The sequence below is a fragment of the Lygodium microphyllum genome, chromosome 14 (assembly GCF_053477565.2).
Source record: "Lygodium microphyllum isolate KBCC chromosome 14, Lygodium_microphyllum_v1.1.10, whole genome shotgun sequence".
NCBI classification, from domain to species: domain Eukaryota; kingdom Viridiplantae; phylum Streptophyta; class Polypodiopsida; order Schizaeales; family Lygodiaceae; genus Lygodium; species Lygodium microphyllum.
Genome location: NC_141148.1, coordinates 21,833,554 through 21,850,325, shown reverse-complemented (window position 1 = coordinate 21,850,325; position 16,772 = coordinate 21,833,554).

The window sequence follows — 16,772 nt, the reverse complement described above, 5'->3', positions numbered from 1 at the left end:
ATTTCAGGTCGATCCTAGTGGGTTCCGACTGCAAATGTTTAGTGGCGGGGCAGACTCGAGAAACCCTAGGCGACAAACCCCGTAACATTCCATGGGAATACTGGTAGCGTTGCTTAGATTTGTCTCTTGATAGACTGCTAAAAGCGTGCATGGATAGTCGATAGGGCGGGCACCTTACATAGAGAGCATGTTTTATGTATTATTCTTCATAAAAGCAATTAATACCCACTTTAACATAAATGCAAGACTAAGGCTAAAACCTCATGCGTTAGCCTTATCATACATTCACAAACACAAATGTTATATTTTCCTATTTTTTGGATGTAAAAACATTTTTTTCTTTTTTTTCTATTTATTTATTGATAAATATTAATATTTTCTTTTTTTTATTTGGACTGATTGATCTTACTGAGAATTATTTTTTTATAACATTACATCCCATACAAACACCATACACACAACAAAACTCCAAAATCACATGATTTTTCTTAAAACGGCAATGTTGCGGGTTTTGCATATTTATAAAGATATTATTAGATAATTGACTTTTATTGATTTCCTTGACATTTTTTATCAATCACAGCATTGACAACCATTTCCAGCTGGAATTTGTCATCAAACAATAAAATCTACCACTTACATAAAATCGTGCTTTATGTCGTATGTGTCTCGTGATTGCAGGCTCGTTGATGCTTTCCAACAGCCCTGTTGATGATCCTTCTAACCTTGATCTATGCTCCTTTATTCTTTAGCAATCTCTCATCTTAGTCCACCCCCTTCTCTCATAGAATCAACCATGAAAACACACAACAAGAGGAGAAAGGAGAGAGGAGAGAGAAAGACTAAAAATGATCTCTTCATTTACTGCATCATTTTTTGATCTGATTGAAGTGATGGATGGTGAGGTAATTCATCATCCTGTTACCCTGTTGCCTCCCCGTGATGCCAACAGACAGAAAAATGAAATTTTTTAATCAAGAAGGGGGCGTCGAAAAAAATGCCCCCTCCCTTTGATTCAGTTTTGGGATTTTTAGCCCTTAAGCAAGCTATTAAGGCTTTAAACTTTAAAATATCTAATTCAAATTTTCATGTTCACACTTGGACATAAGTGGTTTCAACTATTTTGGAGGGGCAAACGAACACGGAATCAAGATCTGAATGGATAAGTGGCTCCATGACATCAAACTAGCCTTCGTTGCACACTTTTCAGCTCCTGGATAACATATCTGCTTTGAAATGTGAAACCTTGTGAGGATTGAATGGGGGGTCGAACGAACTATAACATATCTGCTTTGGAATGTGAAATCTTGCGAGGATTGAATGGGGGGTCGAACGAACTCCGACCGATCGATGAATTGAGACTTGCCTTGCATTCCTAGCATCAAACTCTATCTAAGAAAACTCCAGATCATCGATCCGCAACCGTTTTATTTTCCATGAAAAATTGGTCTTTTACGCCTCTCATGCACTTTTTCTCTTTAAAAAGGGGCTCTAAAAATACACTCTCAATTGACTATGATATCGATACTGGTCTTCCATGGTGTGCTATCCTTGTTTATTGGTCATATTGCATAACAAGTCGTCGAATGTCATCCGAGGACTCTATCACATTAAGGTCAAGGTCAAGGTCGAGATTATTCTCATTCGAGCTTATGCATGCCATAGTGGTTGCCTCCTAATCCACTAGTGATTTTATGAGGTCAACTAAGCTAGCTAAAGTTATATCCCTAATCCTGGCTAGTCTTTCCTTCTCTCAATGGTTTGATAGTTTTGTCTTCTCTATGTCTGGTGTCTTGGGTCACTCTTCTGATTCTTGGGATTGTACTCCTACTCGTGGGTTTGTTTTTAGCTTAAAACACCATATTAGGGAATTTGAAAAATTGCCAGGTCCCAATTTCAAATAAGTGATAAATATATGACCATGTGGCTAAATCTTGATCCATATTTGAAAGTGAGATTTGGGAAGGTAGCTTATATGAATTTAGGGTAGACTCCACATCTAATTAAGACAGCAAGATTTGACCATATGGTCAAATAATAAAGGTATTGGGGGTTCCCAAAGTGCATGAATATTCCCAAATTCCCTAATGTAGTGTTTTAATCCCCCTTAGTGTATTCCTTGTTAATCCAATAGTTTACAAATATACAATACTTACACTCTAGCAGTGTGACTTAATGTACACTATGCAAAATCAAGCTTTCTAGCTTTCACAAGTGCTTAAATATCTACAATGCCGAGTGCAATCTTTGATAAAGTACAACCCCAAGAATTAGAAGAGAGACCCAAGACACTAGACATAGAGAAGACAAAACTATCAAAAATTATATACTACACGCACGTTCATTGTACTCTATTGTCACACATTTATTCATGATAATAGAGGACTCTATTGTCACACATTTATGCGTTGTAAATGCTTGGCTTGGAGCTATAAAATCCATTGCATATGTTCCTTTATTTTAAAACCTTAGGAATCTTGTCTAGAATACATGCAACACATAAGGCTCCTACCTTAGTCTTTATGTATACTAAGAAATATTTGATTTAATAAAGGTTCAAAAGGGTGCAATTGGGGTTCTTGGGAAAAAGTGGTTGAGGAGGTTGGAGCACTGTAGATTGTGGTGTCTCTTTAACTTCTTTCTTCTCTCTTTTCCAAACTGTCTTTGTCCATCCTCTATTCTCTCTCATACTTGTGCCGCAACTATGGATTCTTGGTGTGTGAGCTTGAAAGAGGAGCCTCTTGATCCTGTTTCTTGATTGGTGAAGGTGTGTCTTGGGTCTTTTGTGTGTGTCTATTCCTGGCAAGATAGGTGTGTTTGCAGGTTTCATGGTGAAGAGCAAAGCTCCAAGCATATACTTTGCTGCTCGATACCCTATTTTTGTGCTTGTTTGAGTGCTGGGTGAGAGCCAGTCATTCTTGGTTTTGTTTGTTTGGACCAGGCTAGCCATGGATTTTGCAAAGAAGAGGAAGGAAGAAGAGAATGCTTGTGGATGGTCTCATGTGCAAATTTTGATTGGGGATATTCTCTTGTACCTCTCAGCCCAAAGAGAATTTCAAGATTAGTATCATGCATGAGCTTGAAAGAGGAGCCTCTTGATCTTGCTTCTTGATTGGTGAAGATGTGTCTTGGGTCTTTTGTGTGTGTGTATGTATTCATGGCAAGAGAGGTGTGTTTGCAGGTTTCATGGTGAGGAGAAAAGCTCCAAGGATATACTTTGCTACATGGCACCCTGGTTTTGTGCTTGTTTGAGTGCTGGGTGAGAGCCAATCAAATGTGTCAATGGCAAGGATCATAGGTGTTGATATGCCTATAGATGTGTCACTTACTTTTTCTCTCTCAATCTCACTGAGTGCAAATGATCTCTCTCTTCCCCAATTTTACCCTTTGTGTTCTCTCTCTCTCCCCTCACACTTCGTTTTCCTTCTTGGACATTTAAAAACTCTTTCCTTTTTTCCCATTTTCCTTATTTCTTGGTTAACCAGAGAGTTATCTTTTCCTTCTTTTTCCTTATTTCCCAAACCTTAATGTCCCAAATCTGATCAAAATACACAACTTCTACTCTAACCAATGCATGGAAAGATTCCTAAACCTAAACTAATCCACAAAAGAGATCTAATAACCTTTGACTCCCTTGCTTCCTACCTAAACCAGGTGCCATTTTGGAGATGAGCTCTTACTTCATCACTTGATTTGGAGTGCACTTATTGCTTCAAGCATTTCAAGTCGAGAGCTATGGCTACCTCTCACATAGCCATGTGCACTCTTCCACACACCAATGTAGTGAGCTTATCTTCGAACATGATTGAGTACCTTCTTCCATGAATTCGTTGATGGCTCCATGATTCAAGATGCCCTCTCAAGTAAGCTCCATCTCCAAGCTCTAATATTTGACCTCCATAGCCCCTCATGCAAGAAGGGGGAAGAGAAGAAGACGATGATGAAGAGAGAAGAAAAAGAGCTTCTCCATGGTCCCTCACTCCCTCATGCACACTCTCTCCCTCTCTCATGCACAAGAAGGAAGCAAGAGCAAGAAGCAAGAAGAGAGCAAGTTCATCCACACACAAGAATGAGCTTGTTTATTCATTTCTTGAATTTTATACATGCCCTTATCCCTTCTTTTGTGGCCATCCCCTTTTTAGTTCGGCCTCTGCCCATTCCTCTACTCTCTTTTCTTCTCCTTCCTATTAGTGTAGGCCTTAACATGTGCCTCTCATTCTTTACAATTTTCACAAGAGAGAGCTTGGCACTCTTTTACAAAATTAATTGCAATGCACTCGACGCTTTTCTTGCTAGCATATCACAGTGTGCTTTCTTTTACATTCAAGGCTTTTTCCTACACTTTGAATGTTTAGATTTTTTTTTGAGAATGTGTTTCCCTTCCATATTTCTCTTGCCTTGGGACTGTCCTCTATTTTTAATTTTTTGGTTTTTTTGTCTTGCACTTCCGAGGATGTAAACATTACCCCCCTCCTAGTTGGGTGCCAGTCCATGGCACCTGATGGTACAAGTTGAGTTTGTAGAGAGTTGATGGGGAATGGTTCTTGGGGTTATTGGGAAGGTGATTCACATTGGGCATGCTCTATGGAGTGATTTTGGAGGTTTCCGGCGACGAAGATAGATGATTGGTTGAAGAAGGTCTCCGTAGGTGTTGGTTTTCCACATTGTCATATAATGTTCCTGAAAAGAAAAAGAGTGCACTTCCTAGGGGGTTGTGTCTATCTTACCATGCAGTGCGCTATGTAAGTGATGGTGGAACTGAGTCATGGGTCCAACCTAAGATGTTATCCCACACTTGAGGACCAAGTTCATGGAAATGGAACTGCTATGAGTGACTTAGGGAGATATGTCTATAAATCATGTCCTGCCCTTGATGTGCCCTAAGTTGCCATGTCGGGGAGGGTTTAGGGTGGTCCCTAGGTGCAGTGCTTATGATGCTCGTAGGGTACATATGGGTTGATTTTATTGTTGTGTTCCTTTTCTTTCCACTTATTTTTCTTATTGTCCTTTTTCTTTTTTGTTTTTCTCTCTTTTTTTGTAATTATAAAGGGAGCACACTAAGAAGCATCTCATTGATGAGCAAGGGCAAGGCTCTATGGCAGTTTAAGGGATTTGCTTAGGAAGGCCCAGCTCTACAAATACCCCTTCAGGTTAGCTCTTACATTGAGTGGAGTAGATGAAAAAATGGGTGGTTACACCTAGTGAATCTACTCTCACTCATGTCTTCTAAGAGGTTCATACAAAATGCTGGCAAGAGGGTGGCTCTCATCATGAGGTGCACCATTGCACAACTATCTATTCTGGCATTGATATCAAAAAATAGGGTCGACAAGTTCTCTTCCTATGTAGTAGTCTTTGTTTTAATAATATTCATAGCAGACAAAGAGAGTTACAGGTGGTGAGGAATGTGGGATCAAGGCATGAGGAGAAGTCTTTGAGGAAACCTGCTATTGATGGGTGAAGGTCCCTTTCAATGGAGATCAGACTTTCTTTAGGGGTTGAGGCATTTATGTTATAGATTGAAGGAAAGTTATACCTACTATGCACCTCCTGATTGTAGGAAACTCCAATCCTCCTCGAGTAGGACATGTAGGTAGGATCATTCCTTTCATCCGGTAGGGTGCTATAGAAAGCCATCTAGGCCCCTCTAAGTTAGAGTCCCAAATTTTTATTTGCCACCTAGGCTGAGTTCCATATCCCTCCACCTTCCAGGGTACCTCCACAACCTTATCTTCCCAGTAATCTATAGATTCCTAGTACCACCTCATGGGGTGTCTAGCCATCTCCTTTATAGCCTTACTAAAAGCTTAATGAGATCCTCCACCACCCTTGGAGATAGTATCCTATCCAATGTACAAGAGAATGTCAAGGAGAACTTGAAAGGACGGCCACGGTTTTCCCATTGCTCATACACTGCAAGTTCCTGGCTCGAGTTTTATAGGGTTGCACTCCTTGCTTTGAGGGATAGCCATTTATGAAACTTGTATTGTATTGGCTTGGAGCTTCCTGTAAGCAAGTTCCACCTGTTCTCTACATTTTTGTCTCATCTCACCATCTGTTCACGTGGCATAGTTTCCTCCCCTTGCTCTTCTAGTTGTGCTTGTGGTTGCAGAGGGGAGCTCGGTTCCTGTACTTTTTTTTCTCTTATTGGTCCTATCCAAAATCGGGCCTATCTTCTTGGACTAGTTCCGTTGGCTCTTGTTGAGGCAGCTGCACTTGTTTCTTTGGCTCCCCAAACCCTAGCAAGGCAAGTTCCTATGAGGCTAAGCCAGCTGAGATTAAATGGGCTCATTGCTCCTCTACTCCCAAGCTGGTGTTAGGCTTGGGTGCCTTGGCATGGACTCCATGTTGTAGTTCTCTCCTTGCCAATTCTAGTTTTCTTTTTACTTCCTCAAGTGTTTCTTCTCCACTTGACTGCATGACATTCAATACTATGCTCAAAAAGGTGTGTTGTTGCTCCAGTATTCCTGTGGCTTTGCTCTCCACCAAGAGGCATTCACTGTTAGAATGGGCCAACTTGGAAGCTAAGTTTTTGACTCTATCTTTGTTCTTGGCTGCCCATTTCTATGCTTTCTCTTTCATCCGCTCTAACCCTTGATTTTGGTATTGGGTGGCAATCACCTGCTCCTATTCCTACCACAATGTATGCATTTGTTGTTGCCCCTAGTTTTTGCGTTCTACTTGTTCCCTCAATATGGCTTGCTCATGGAGAGCTACTTGAAGTTATTTGTGTAGCACTGTCAGCTTCTTCGTGGTCTGCTCATCTCTTTGGATCCTTTTCACCTATAACTCTTTCCTTGCCTCCTCTGTGTGCCTCTTCAACTCCTCCATTTCTAGCTCTAGGTGCATTTTTTCCTTGGAGTTTAAGGCACACATGTTTTCTAGGGCAATGCAATTCTCTCTTTCTTCATCATACAGATCCTTTAAGCTCTCTTCTCCTTCCCTTGCCTTTAAGGCCTCTTTCAATGCAATCGTCCCTCTATTTAAGATAGTCATTACCCATATTCTTTCGAATCTTTGATATGATGAAAAAAAATCAGGAAGAATATGAGTACTTGAATGCATTAGACTAGGAGTTGTAAATAGCAAATATGGGATATAGGAGGTAGTTATAAGATTAGAGTCCTTCTTGAAATGATTTTATGTGTGGATGTTGAAATAAGTATGGATATGACACAAAAGGGTCATGCATAGGTGAGGATATCAACCTTGCAAATGCATGGCCATGAGGACGGGGATGTTGCAATAATATTAAATGTATTTTTACATGTATATACATAAAAAGTGTTGTTTGATCAATGGAAGTGCCTTAGTCGGAATGAAGGCTAGTGGTGGAATTACTTGCTTTTGGTAAAGATGCTTTAGCCTAGTTAAGGCCATTTCTTGTTATGGATAAATGTGATTGTTTTTAGGCGTGTTTGAAAAAAATATATGTCAAAACTCAAGATAACAAGATATGATGATGAAGTGCAGATTCATTGAAAGAGACAATACTATAATTTATGTGATGATGTAGTACAAATTCACTACAAGAGATAACGCTATGATAGTGCTGACTCATTGCAGAAGGAAGCACTATGTATCGTGTAGATTTGTTGCATGAGAGACCACCATGGCTAGCATGTACTCACCCCAAGGTCTTGCCACCATGGCTTACACCCTATCAGTTTATATCTGTCCATAGACCATCACCTAGACAAGGGTCAAATGTGCAAGGACAGTTCGTCCCTTAAGGCATTTGAGAACCAATGGGACTCTAGTAGTAATACTCAAAGCAATCCTAAAATAGGAAAAGAATCCTCGACGGGCACAGTGTAGGGAACAAGTGCATTGGAGAGACCCAAGATGAAGAGAGATAGGGTGCAAAAACAAGTACGATTTGCGATGAGCATTGGAAGATTAGAAATCATGGATCGGTTATTATCCTAAAGAAGATAGCAAATCCTTGCAAATATGAATGACTTCACTGTGTGAAAAAGATCTTTCTTACTATTTTTGTGTATGTGGTTAAAGGTGTTCATCACATGAACATTGTTTAAAGAAATAATTAAGAAATATGATTTTATATGCTTAATAATGTGGTATGAATTAATTAAATAATTAAGCATGCTAGATGTGTGCATGAAAATTAAGAAAGATACTTTTATATGTTTAATAATGTGGTATAAATTAATTAGATAATTAAGCATGCTAGATGTGTGCATGAAAATTAAGAAATCTGATTTTATATGTTTAATAATGTGGTTTAAATTAGTTAAATAATTAAGCGTGCTAGATATGTGCATGAAAATTGAGTGGATGGTTGTCACACTAACATTTTTTATGGATTGGTGGACCTAATTAGTCTGGTGTTTTTCAAAAGATGAAAAATAGGAACAAAGGAACACTGATTGTCTAGGATCTATGTCTTAGAATCTGACTATGCACTATTTTAGGGAAACAGAATTGAGATTATGCCTTATGGACAAAGGGGTCAAGCCCTACTCCCCCTCATCTCTCACTCTCTTTGAATTAAGTAAAGCGACTAGTCCGCTCTTAGTTATGACAACAAATCACAATGTGATCTTCCTAGCTAAGTACTAGAAAGTTGGTAGAGACCCTTAGGTCATATCCCTCATGTCGATGCTAGTGGGTCATGGTCAGATGTTTTGCTCTACGAGGTAGACTTGGAATTTTCCTACTGATCAGCAAAGTCTATCAATCCTAAGTGGTCTAGATGTCACTTCTCAGGATAGACATCTCAGTGACTATCAAGCATCATTTCCCCTAGCTTGTCAACTAGGGACAAGTACGTCACACATGGTATTAGAGCAAAACAAACGATGTTTTATAAACAAACTTGAACAAATTGTGTTTCAAGATTAGAAACCCTAGTTTACCCAATGAGATGAGGATATCTTAATTTCTCCAAGGGAAAGAGAATATAATATACCTTATCAATGAGTAAAAATTTCCTATGTGAACACTTTCTTGAGCTGATGCCAGGAGGCATATTCCACGGTGGATTCCGTGAGGTTTTACGGTGGATTCCGTAAACTTAGATGACCGGGGCTCATACGCAAAGAGGATTCTTTGTGCGAGAAGTTGATGGGGACGCCTGTCCTTTTCGGGCGTTTCATTAATTTAGTGTGTACATGGGTGATTCCATAGCGGGTGATTCCGCAAAATGCATATTAAATTAATAAACGTTTATGAGTTTAGAGTGCGCACTCGTAATAAATTAAGGTTAGGATTTATTTCTAACCAGTTGATTAATTTATGTAGCTGAAGACTGCTAGGTATTCACTTTTGTCGGTTTAATTGTGTTATTTTACTAACGATTGTGAATGCTTCAGTTGATGTGTAGAGATAGCAGGAGTGGCGGAGGAAAGCATTGGAGTCTAGCGAGTTTCCGATCTTTCGACTATATTTTGATAGGCGCCACGCCTATATTTTGATTATGTCTATAGAGACATCGACTATTTATTATTATTTTGTATGCGCTTATGCGCCTAAATATGTTATTTTTATTTGGACATTGAGATTGGGCGTGCCAGACTCTTTGGGCACCGTCCATTAGCTTTATTTTCCTATTTTTGGTAGAAAGCAAACTCAAAAGCTAAAAGCTTGTATATTTTTGTAATTGGGCTATTTTTGAGCAAAAAGATTGAAAATATATATTAAATACATGCTTTGTGAAGCGCTCACACAAGGCATGGGGGAGATTCAACCCAATTTGTCTCTTGTCTCATGTCGTGCTTGTTTTTACATTGGTCTTTGTGCTAAAAAGTAGAGTGCTTTGTTCTTGGAGACCTTTGGGAATTCACTACGTGAGCTACCTGCGTCCGATCTGCGCACCATGAGCATGCATTCACTTATGTGCACGTGAACATGCATATATCCATTTGTTATAAAAAAATAAAACTTATCCATGGAAACTCATCCTTAGGCTATAGATATGCATATATGTGCACATATGAGAACACTTGCGAAAATGCTAATTTTTACAAGAGAAAAACAACATATTGCATGCGTATAAATGAGTCAACACGCTAACACCTCCTTGTGTCAAGAAAACACACAAGAATTTTTTGCATACATGCGAATTAAAATAGGGGAAAAATAAATAAATAAGCTAGTAAATAGAAGAAGAGTTCAATTCTAACCAAAACTCTTTATTAAGAGACAAGAGTTCAAATCTAATTAGAACTCTTTATTAAGAGGGAAGAGTTCAAATCCAAGTGAGACTTTATATGAGAATGACACACAAGCTTCTCCCAAAAACATAATTTCCTCTTTATGCCACCACTTAACAAGTGGATATTCTCATATGATAACAAAGAAATTATCCCTCTCCTTGTGCCACTTTGTGACATCTCAATTATGCCATTGATATTAGCAGCATCTTCCCCCCTCCCCCTCTCCTATCAATAGAGACTAAGGAGAGAAGAAGAGAGCATGGGAAGCAAAGAGAAAAGCCACGAGCTGATGCAAGTGAAAGTGGCATGTAGAGCTAGAGAGAGGATAGAGAGAGATTGAAGAGCTAGAGAGAGAGAGAGAGAGAGAGAGAGAGAGAGAGAGGAAAAAAAGAAAGTGAAACAAGGGATAGCAAGATTATGGCAAATAGAGAGAAGTGAAAAAAAATACAAGAGTGTTGAGAGTGAGAGAGAAGGTGAAGACTAAAATTCTCAAAATACTTTTCCAAAGTTAATAATATTGTCTTGTCCAATTCCCTTTCTTTCTCCATCCACCATGTTCCCTCACAAAAAAGGTCACTGTGCCTAATGAAGCAAGATCTTCCAACATGGTGGATGTGTCTTTAGCAATGTTAATGCTATAATATTAAATGTATTCATGTGTGTACATAAAAAGTGTTATTTGATTAATTGAAGTGTCTTGGTTGAAATGACAGCTAGTGGTGGAATTGTTTCTTGATAAATATGCTTTACCCTAGTTAAGGCCATTTTTGGTTATGGATGAATGTAGATATTTTTGGATGTGTTTGAAAATATATATATCAAAAGTCAAGCAAACAAGATGTGATGATGTAGTGTTGATTCGATGCAAGCGGCATCACTATAGTAGTGCACATTCGCTGCATGAGGCAGCACTATTGGATGGTGTAGATTCACTGCATGAGGTAGCACTATGGCTGCACCCCAAGGTCTTGTCATCATGGCTTATACCCAGATGATTTATATCCATCTAGAGTATTGAATGCCACCCAGATGGGAGGTCAAACATGTGAGGAAGATTCATCCCTTAAGGTAGTTGAGAACCAATGGAGCTTTGGTAGTAATACTTGAAGTGGCCCTAAAATAGGGAAAGAATCCTCAGCGTGTTAAGAATCAAGCTCATGAACCTTGGTTTAGTTGTCCACCTTAGCTAAATAATGTTGGTCACACTGACTCAACCATGGTTACATCTAGGTTACTTTGATTTTGTATGTTTTGTGTGTTGTACAAACAATTGATTGTGGCAAATAATGGATTGAAGAGGGAGCATGGCTGCTACCCTTTTGGCCTAGTCTTTGTCTCATCTCTCTCTCTCTCATTTCTTACATGGTATCAGAGCACTCGACAATTCTATTGTGGAAGAATACTATGATGCTTGCATAAGAGATAGTGTTGGTACAATGGTTTCATTGTTTAGGAGCTGACTACTGTTTGTTGTGTTAACAGCAAGAGGATTTGAAAAGGTAGTTTTTTGGCTTACCACAGAGATATCGCGATTCAGTGCAAGCTATCCAGTTTGGTCTACCATTTTTTTATACAATGGCACTAGCTCATCACTGGGATAATTTCTTCTCACTTGTCCATCATCAACCTGAGACTCTGTTGACAATTTTCCATTGAAACGACCTTCACAACGACAAGATGATCCAACCCCTTAGTGAACTTGACCTAGCCAACGGTATTGAAAGCTCACTAGGATCTGCAATGTGGCATTCTACTGTGTTTTTTTGACACATTCTCTCCATGGACCAATACATTGTGCCTTTAAAGTTTTGCCTCGGATGTAAAAAACACAAATTTCTCGGCCAGATAATCAAGATGCTCACAAGCTGTTCCCTAAGGTATGGCAATGCATAGTCCTTTTACTGGTAAATTGGTTGATGGACAAGCACAAGGATCATTCATCCTAGTGGGCACTCTTGCGTGTTTCTGTTCCCATCTTCGTGGCCAAGATGCAATAACCAAGCTCAAGAGAGCCTTGAATAATGCTATGAATGGACAAGAGCTAGAAAAGGTTCCATTGACCCTCTACAATCGATAGGGAAAATGTATTCAATCTCTCCTTATCATCAGAAGGCACCTCTCACTGTTGATGGCATGTTCTAGAAAGCCTCTCTTCAATCTTTGCTTGTTAACATGTCTTGTGAATCTCTTATCATCATACTTAGCATCATCTTCATGACCTCCAAGCGAAGCAAAGGTCAAATTGTGGGGAGCAGACAAGGTAGGAGCAGGGCCTGGACAAAAGGACACAAGCATGTTTTAAGAGGGCAATAAGAGCTTTGTCTTCTTCATCCTCTCTCTAGTGATTCATCTACTAGTTACCCTCTTCTTTGGCCCCATATTCAATATTAAGCAAAGTAGGAATAACATTGGAGTGGTGAATAGCATAGCGTCTTTGGAAGGTGCTTTGCTCTCTTGATCAAGAGTAGCCCCTTGTCTATCCATAAATAAGCACCCTGTTTACAGGCAGCAAACATAAGGATGGTGCATAGGTAGTGTTCTCCTTCTTGCAAGTTGCAAAAAGAGAGACAGTAGCTCAAGTTGAAATGAAAGTTTTTTGGAGGCATTGTAACTGTGATTGAATGGGAAAAAAAGCACATGTATTGGTTGAGAATGCAATAGTGGTTATTGTTGCAATTTTATAGCAAAAATTGGTTGCACTACAAGTCATTAAAGTGCATTGCCTTTGTTGGCATTTTGGGGAAATTGATTCTACATCAAATCTTGTTTTGTAAAGTTGAAGACTTTGGAATGGCAAACACAGGAGAGAAGGATACTATCACCCAAATAGTAGGTGAGAAGTTGGACTACAAAAACTTTGTTTTATGGAAGTTTAGGATGTCAATTTTCTCAATTGGAAGAGGCTATTGGGACCTGGTCATAGGTCTTGAAGATGAGCCCAAGCTACCAGAGGATAGACCTCCAATACAAGATCAATTAAAGGCACATAGGACATGGTTGGAAAAGGCTAGCAAGTTCTTGCATTGGCTATGCTTATGTGTGTCAGACACAAAAGCTATGCAAATTTCAAACTGTACTTCACCAAAATCTTATTGGGACTTATTGATGAAGAATTATGGTCATGTCACTCATGCAAGAAAGACTTCAGCCACATATCCAAGAATGGAAGGTCTATTGAAGACTATGTGAGCAAGATTAGAACCATTGCAAAGCAACTAGGCTCAATTGGAGCTGAAGTTGAGGATGATGATTTGGTGGCCACTACCCTTCATGGACTTGGAGAGGAATACAAGCAGTTTGACAATTCCATTTCAGTGCATCAGGAGCATCCTGACTTTGATGAACTTGTGGCACTTCTTTTGCATGAAGAAGTGAAACTTGGACTCAATACAAGTTCCAGTGGGTCTAAAAATAACAAGGACAATGTCTTCTACTCAAATGAAAGGGATAGAGGTGGAAGAGGAAGATCAAACTTTAGAGGAAGAGGTGTTGGAAATGCATATGTAACCCATGGATAGCAAGATACTAGATGGCAAAATAGGCAGCCTTTAGCAAATAGAGGTGCCTCTAATTCTCATAGAAGAGGGGGTTACTCATCTAGAGGAAGAGGCACTTGGCAGCAGCCCCAAATAAGTCATGGACAGCAATCAAATGTAAATAAGGATTGTCACTATTGTAGCAAATATAGGCATGTAGCTAAAGATTGCTACAAGAAACAGAACGATTAGAGAGCAAGAGGAAGGCAACATAGTAATTATGCTTCTTCTAATGGTATGCAGGAGGATGATAGGTTGTTTGCTATGCAACATGTGAAGAAAGGGTTGCCTACACAAGACAAAATAGATGATGTATGGTATGTAGACTCAAGGGCATCTAACTACATGACTCCTCATGGAGAGTGGTTTGACACATTGGTAGAAGGTACTCATGGATATTTTTGCATAGTGGATGATACACAGCATGACATTAAGCATATAGGTATTGTTCCCTTGATGATGTATGGTGACAAGAAAAAGAGTCTCTATGATGTGTTACATGTACCCTCCATAACCAAAAACTTGCTTTCTGTGAAACAAATGGCTAAATAGAATCTACAAGTTAGATTCAATAGAGAGATGGATGCTACATTGAAGAATATGGCCAAGGATGCAAACTCATTGCTAAAGGCAAAAGAAATGGCAGTATGTTTACATTGGATACAAAAATTCCAACATTGAATGTTGCTATGTACTCACATGACAATGCTACAATAAGGGACATTGAGATATGGCAAAAAAGGATTGGTCATGTAAATGTTCAAAAGCTGAAGAATATGCAATATAAGCAAGTTGTACTTGGACTCCCTAAGTTCAAGCATGTGGAATTGGGACATGTATGCCAGTCATGTCAATTTGGGAAGTAATCAAGGCTTCCATTTATGAGGCATGTAAGCACTACTACTAGACCATTACAGCTTGTACATTCTAATGTATGGGGACTGTCAGAGAGAGAACCAGGGAGAGAGAAAGATTGCAGAGGAGAGAGAAATACTACAGGAAGAGAGAGAATAAGAGTGAAGAGGAGAGAGAAAGACTAGATTTAGAGAGAGAAAGACAAGAAAGAAGGGGAAGCCATAGAAGCTGTGAGCAAGAAGGGAGAGAAAGACTATAATTGTATTAATGTGTCAAAAGATATGTAAAATTACATGTCCTCTCCTTTTATACCAATGTCAATGTGACATGGCATAATATCAATGTTATTTACACTAATTCCTTATTCTCATCTTCTTACAATCCATCCCCACTCAAAATGAAGGTTTTTGTCCTCAAAAACAAATATTGGACTTATTGGTATAGCCAAGTGGAGGGGCTGCAGAGTACTATTCTGTACAGCATTACAAGTGGTAAAGGAAAAGATTACCTAATACTCAATAGTATTACTAATCTATACAGGAGGTCAAAATCAGCCTGTAGCCACCCAGATCAAAAGGAAAAGTTGTATCATTGCCATGCATCGGATCAACTTTCACAAGATCAAAATCAAATACTGTCGGAAGCATGATCATCACGATGGTACTCACTAACGAAGTCACCATTGCATGATGATCATCCAAATCCACATGCTGTCCATAATCTGCCTTCTTGAACTGAACTTCTTGTTGTGGACTCATACCAAAATGGTCTTCAATAAAATGTTCTCAATCATTTGCATCATAATATTCAAATACCAAGAATATTTTGGTAGACTTTTCCCTACATGTGGCTTGGTGATTACAAGATAGTGGCTTAGCACAACGATAGCATAAGCCCGCAGCATGCAGTTCCCATATTGTATCACTAGTAAGGTGTCTAACGCGTTTAACCTTAGATAGCAATTTACACACCTGTTCATCACCATTGGTGAGCTCTATAATAGTTTTAACATGCTGCTCATAGTCATCTTGCTGCTCATGTATAACAGATGGCTGTCCATGCTCATCATGTACAACAGATGGCTGTCCATGCTCATGACCATATTGCTCATGCTGTCCATATTGCATATGGTGATAATAGCCCTGCTGCACATCAAACGGACAGTTTGGTTGAGAATATGCATTTTCTTCTACTGATGTTTGCTGCTCACATACATAAGCATGCTGCCTTTGATCATTGATCCCACTGCATTGGTCATAATCACTTGCTTGCTGTTGATCAAAGCTAGAAGTGCACTGATAAGCATAATCATTTCTGTCACATCCATAAGAATTGGGCTGGTCAACCAAGAGAGCTTCACAAGTATAATCATAAATATTTTGCTAAAGAGATGGATGCTCATAAGCATAAGCATGTTGACCATAATAGCCATTCTGCTGCCAAGGTTCAATGGAATGATACTTTGCATTATGATATGGTACATCATATTTATAAGCATTAACATGATGTCCAGATGTATTTGCATACTGCTCATATTCATTTGCATGTTTTTGTTGTTCATATTCATAAGATGCATGTAGATCATAGTGTATACCATCAGTATATACATGTTGTCCATAAGCATAAGCATTTGATTCAAGTGTACCATCAGCATATAAATGCTGGCCATGACCATAAGCATTTGATTCAGGTCTTGCTATTTTTTCCATAACTGCCTTTATAAGAGCAATACACTGATCAGTCAAAACTCCAAGTTTGTCAATTCTAGCTTGTGTTTGAAGCCAACCTTGTTCACTAGAGCTGGAGCTATTGTTCTCAGCTGCCATTGCAGTCAAGTTGAAGAGATATGTTGTTCCTTGAAAAATATAAGTCCAAATAAGGTGTATGATAGCTTGACTCGAAGATTAGGATGTCTAGTATCAAGTAGAAATCCTGGTTTGAATTTGGGAGTAGCAATACCCCTCTCTGTTTAAGAATTTCCAAAACTGTCCACAGTGAACTGTTAGTGAACCGCAGGTACCAAATAGGCTCTAGCTCGAGAAATATGTGTCCAAATGAGACGTTTGACGGCTCCACTCGAAGCTTATGATGTCTAATATCACTTCCAATTGTTCCTTTGTTGTTAGAATGATGCTACTAATTTCTGTAGCAACTTTTCCAAATCTGTCCCTGTTTGGACTGCACCCTGTTTTGGCCCTGTTCC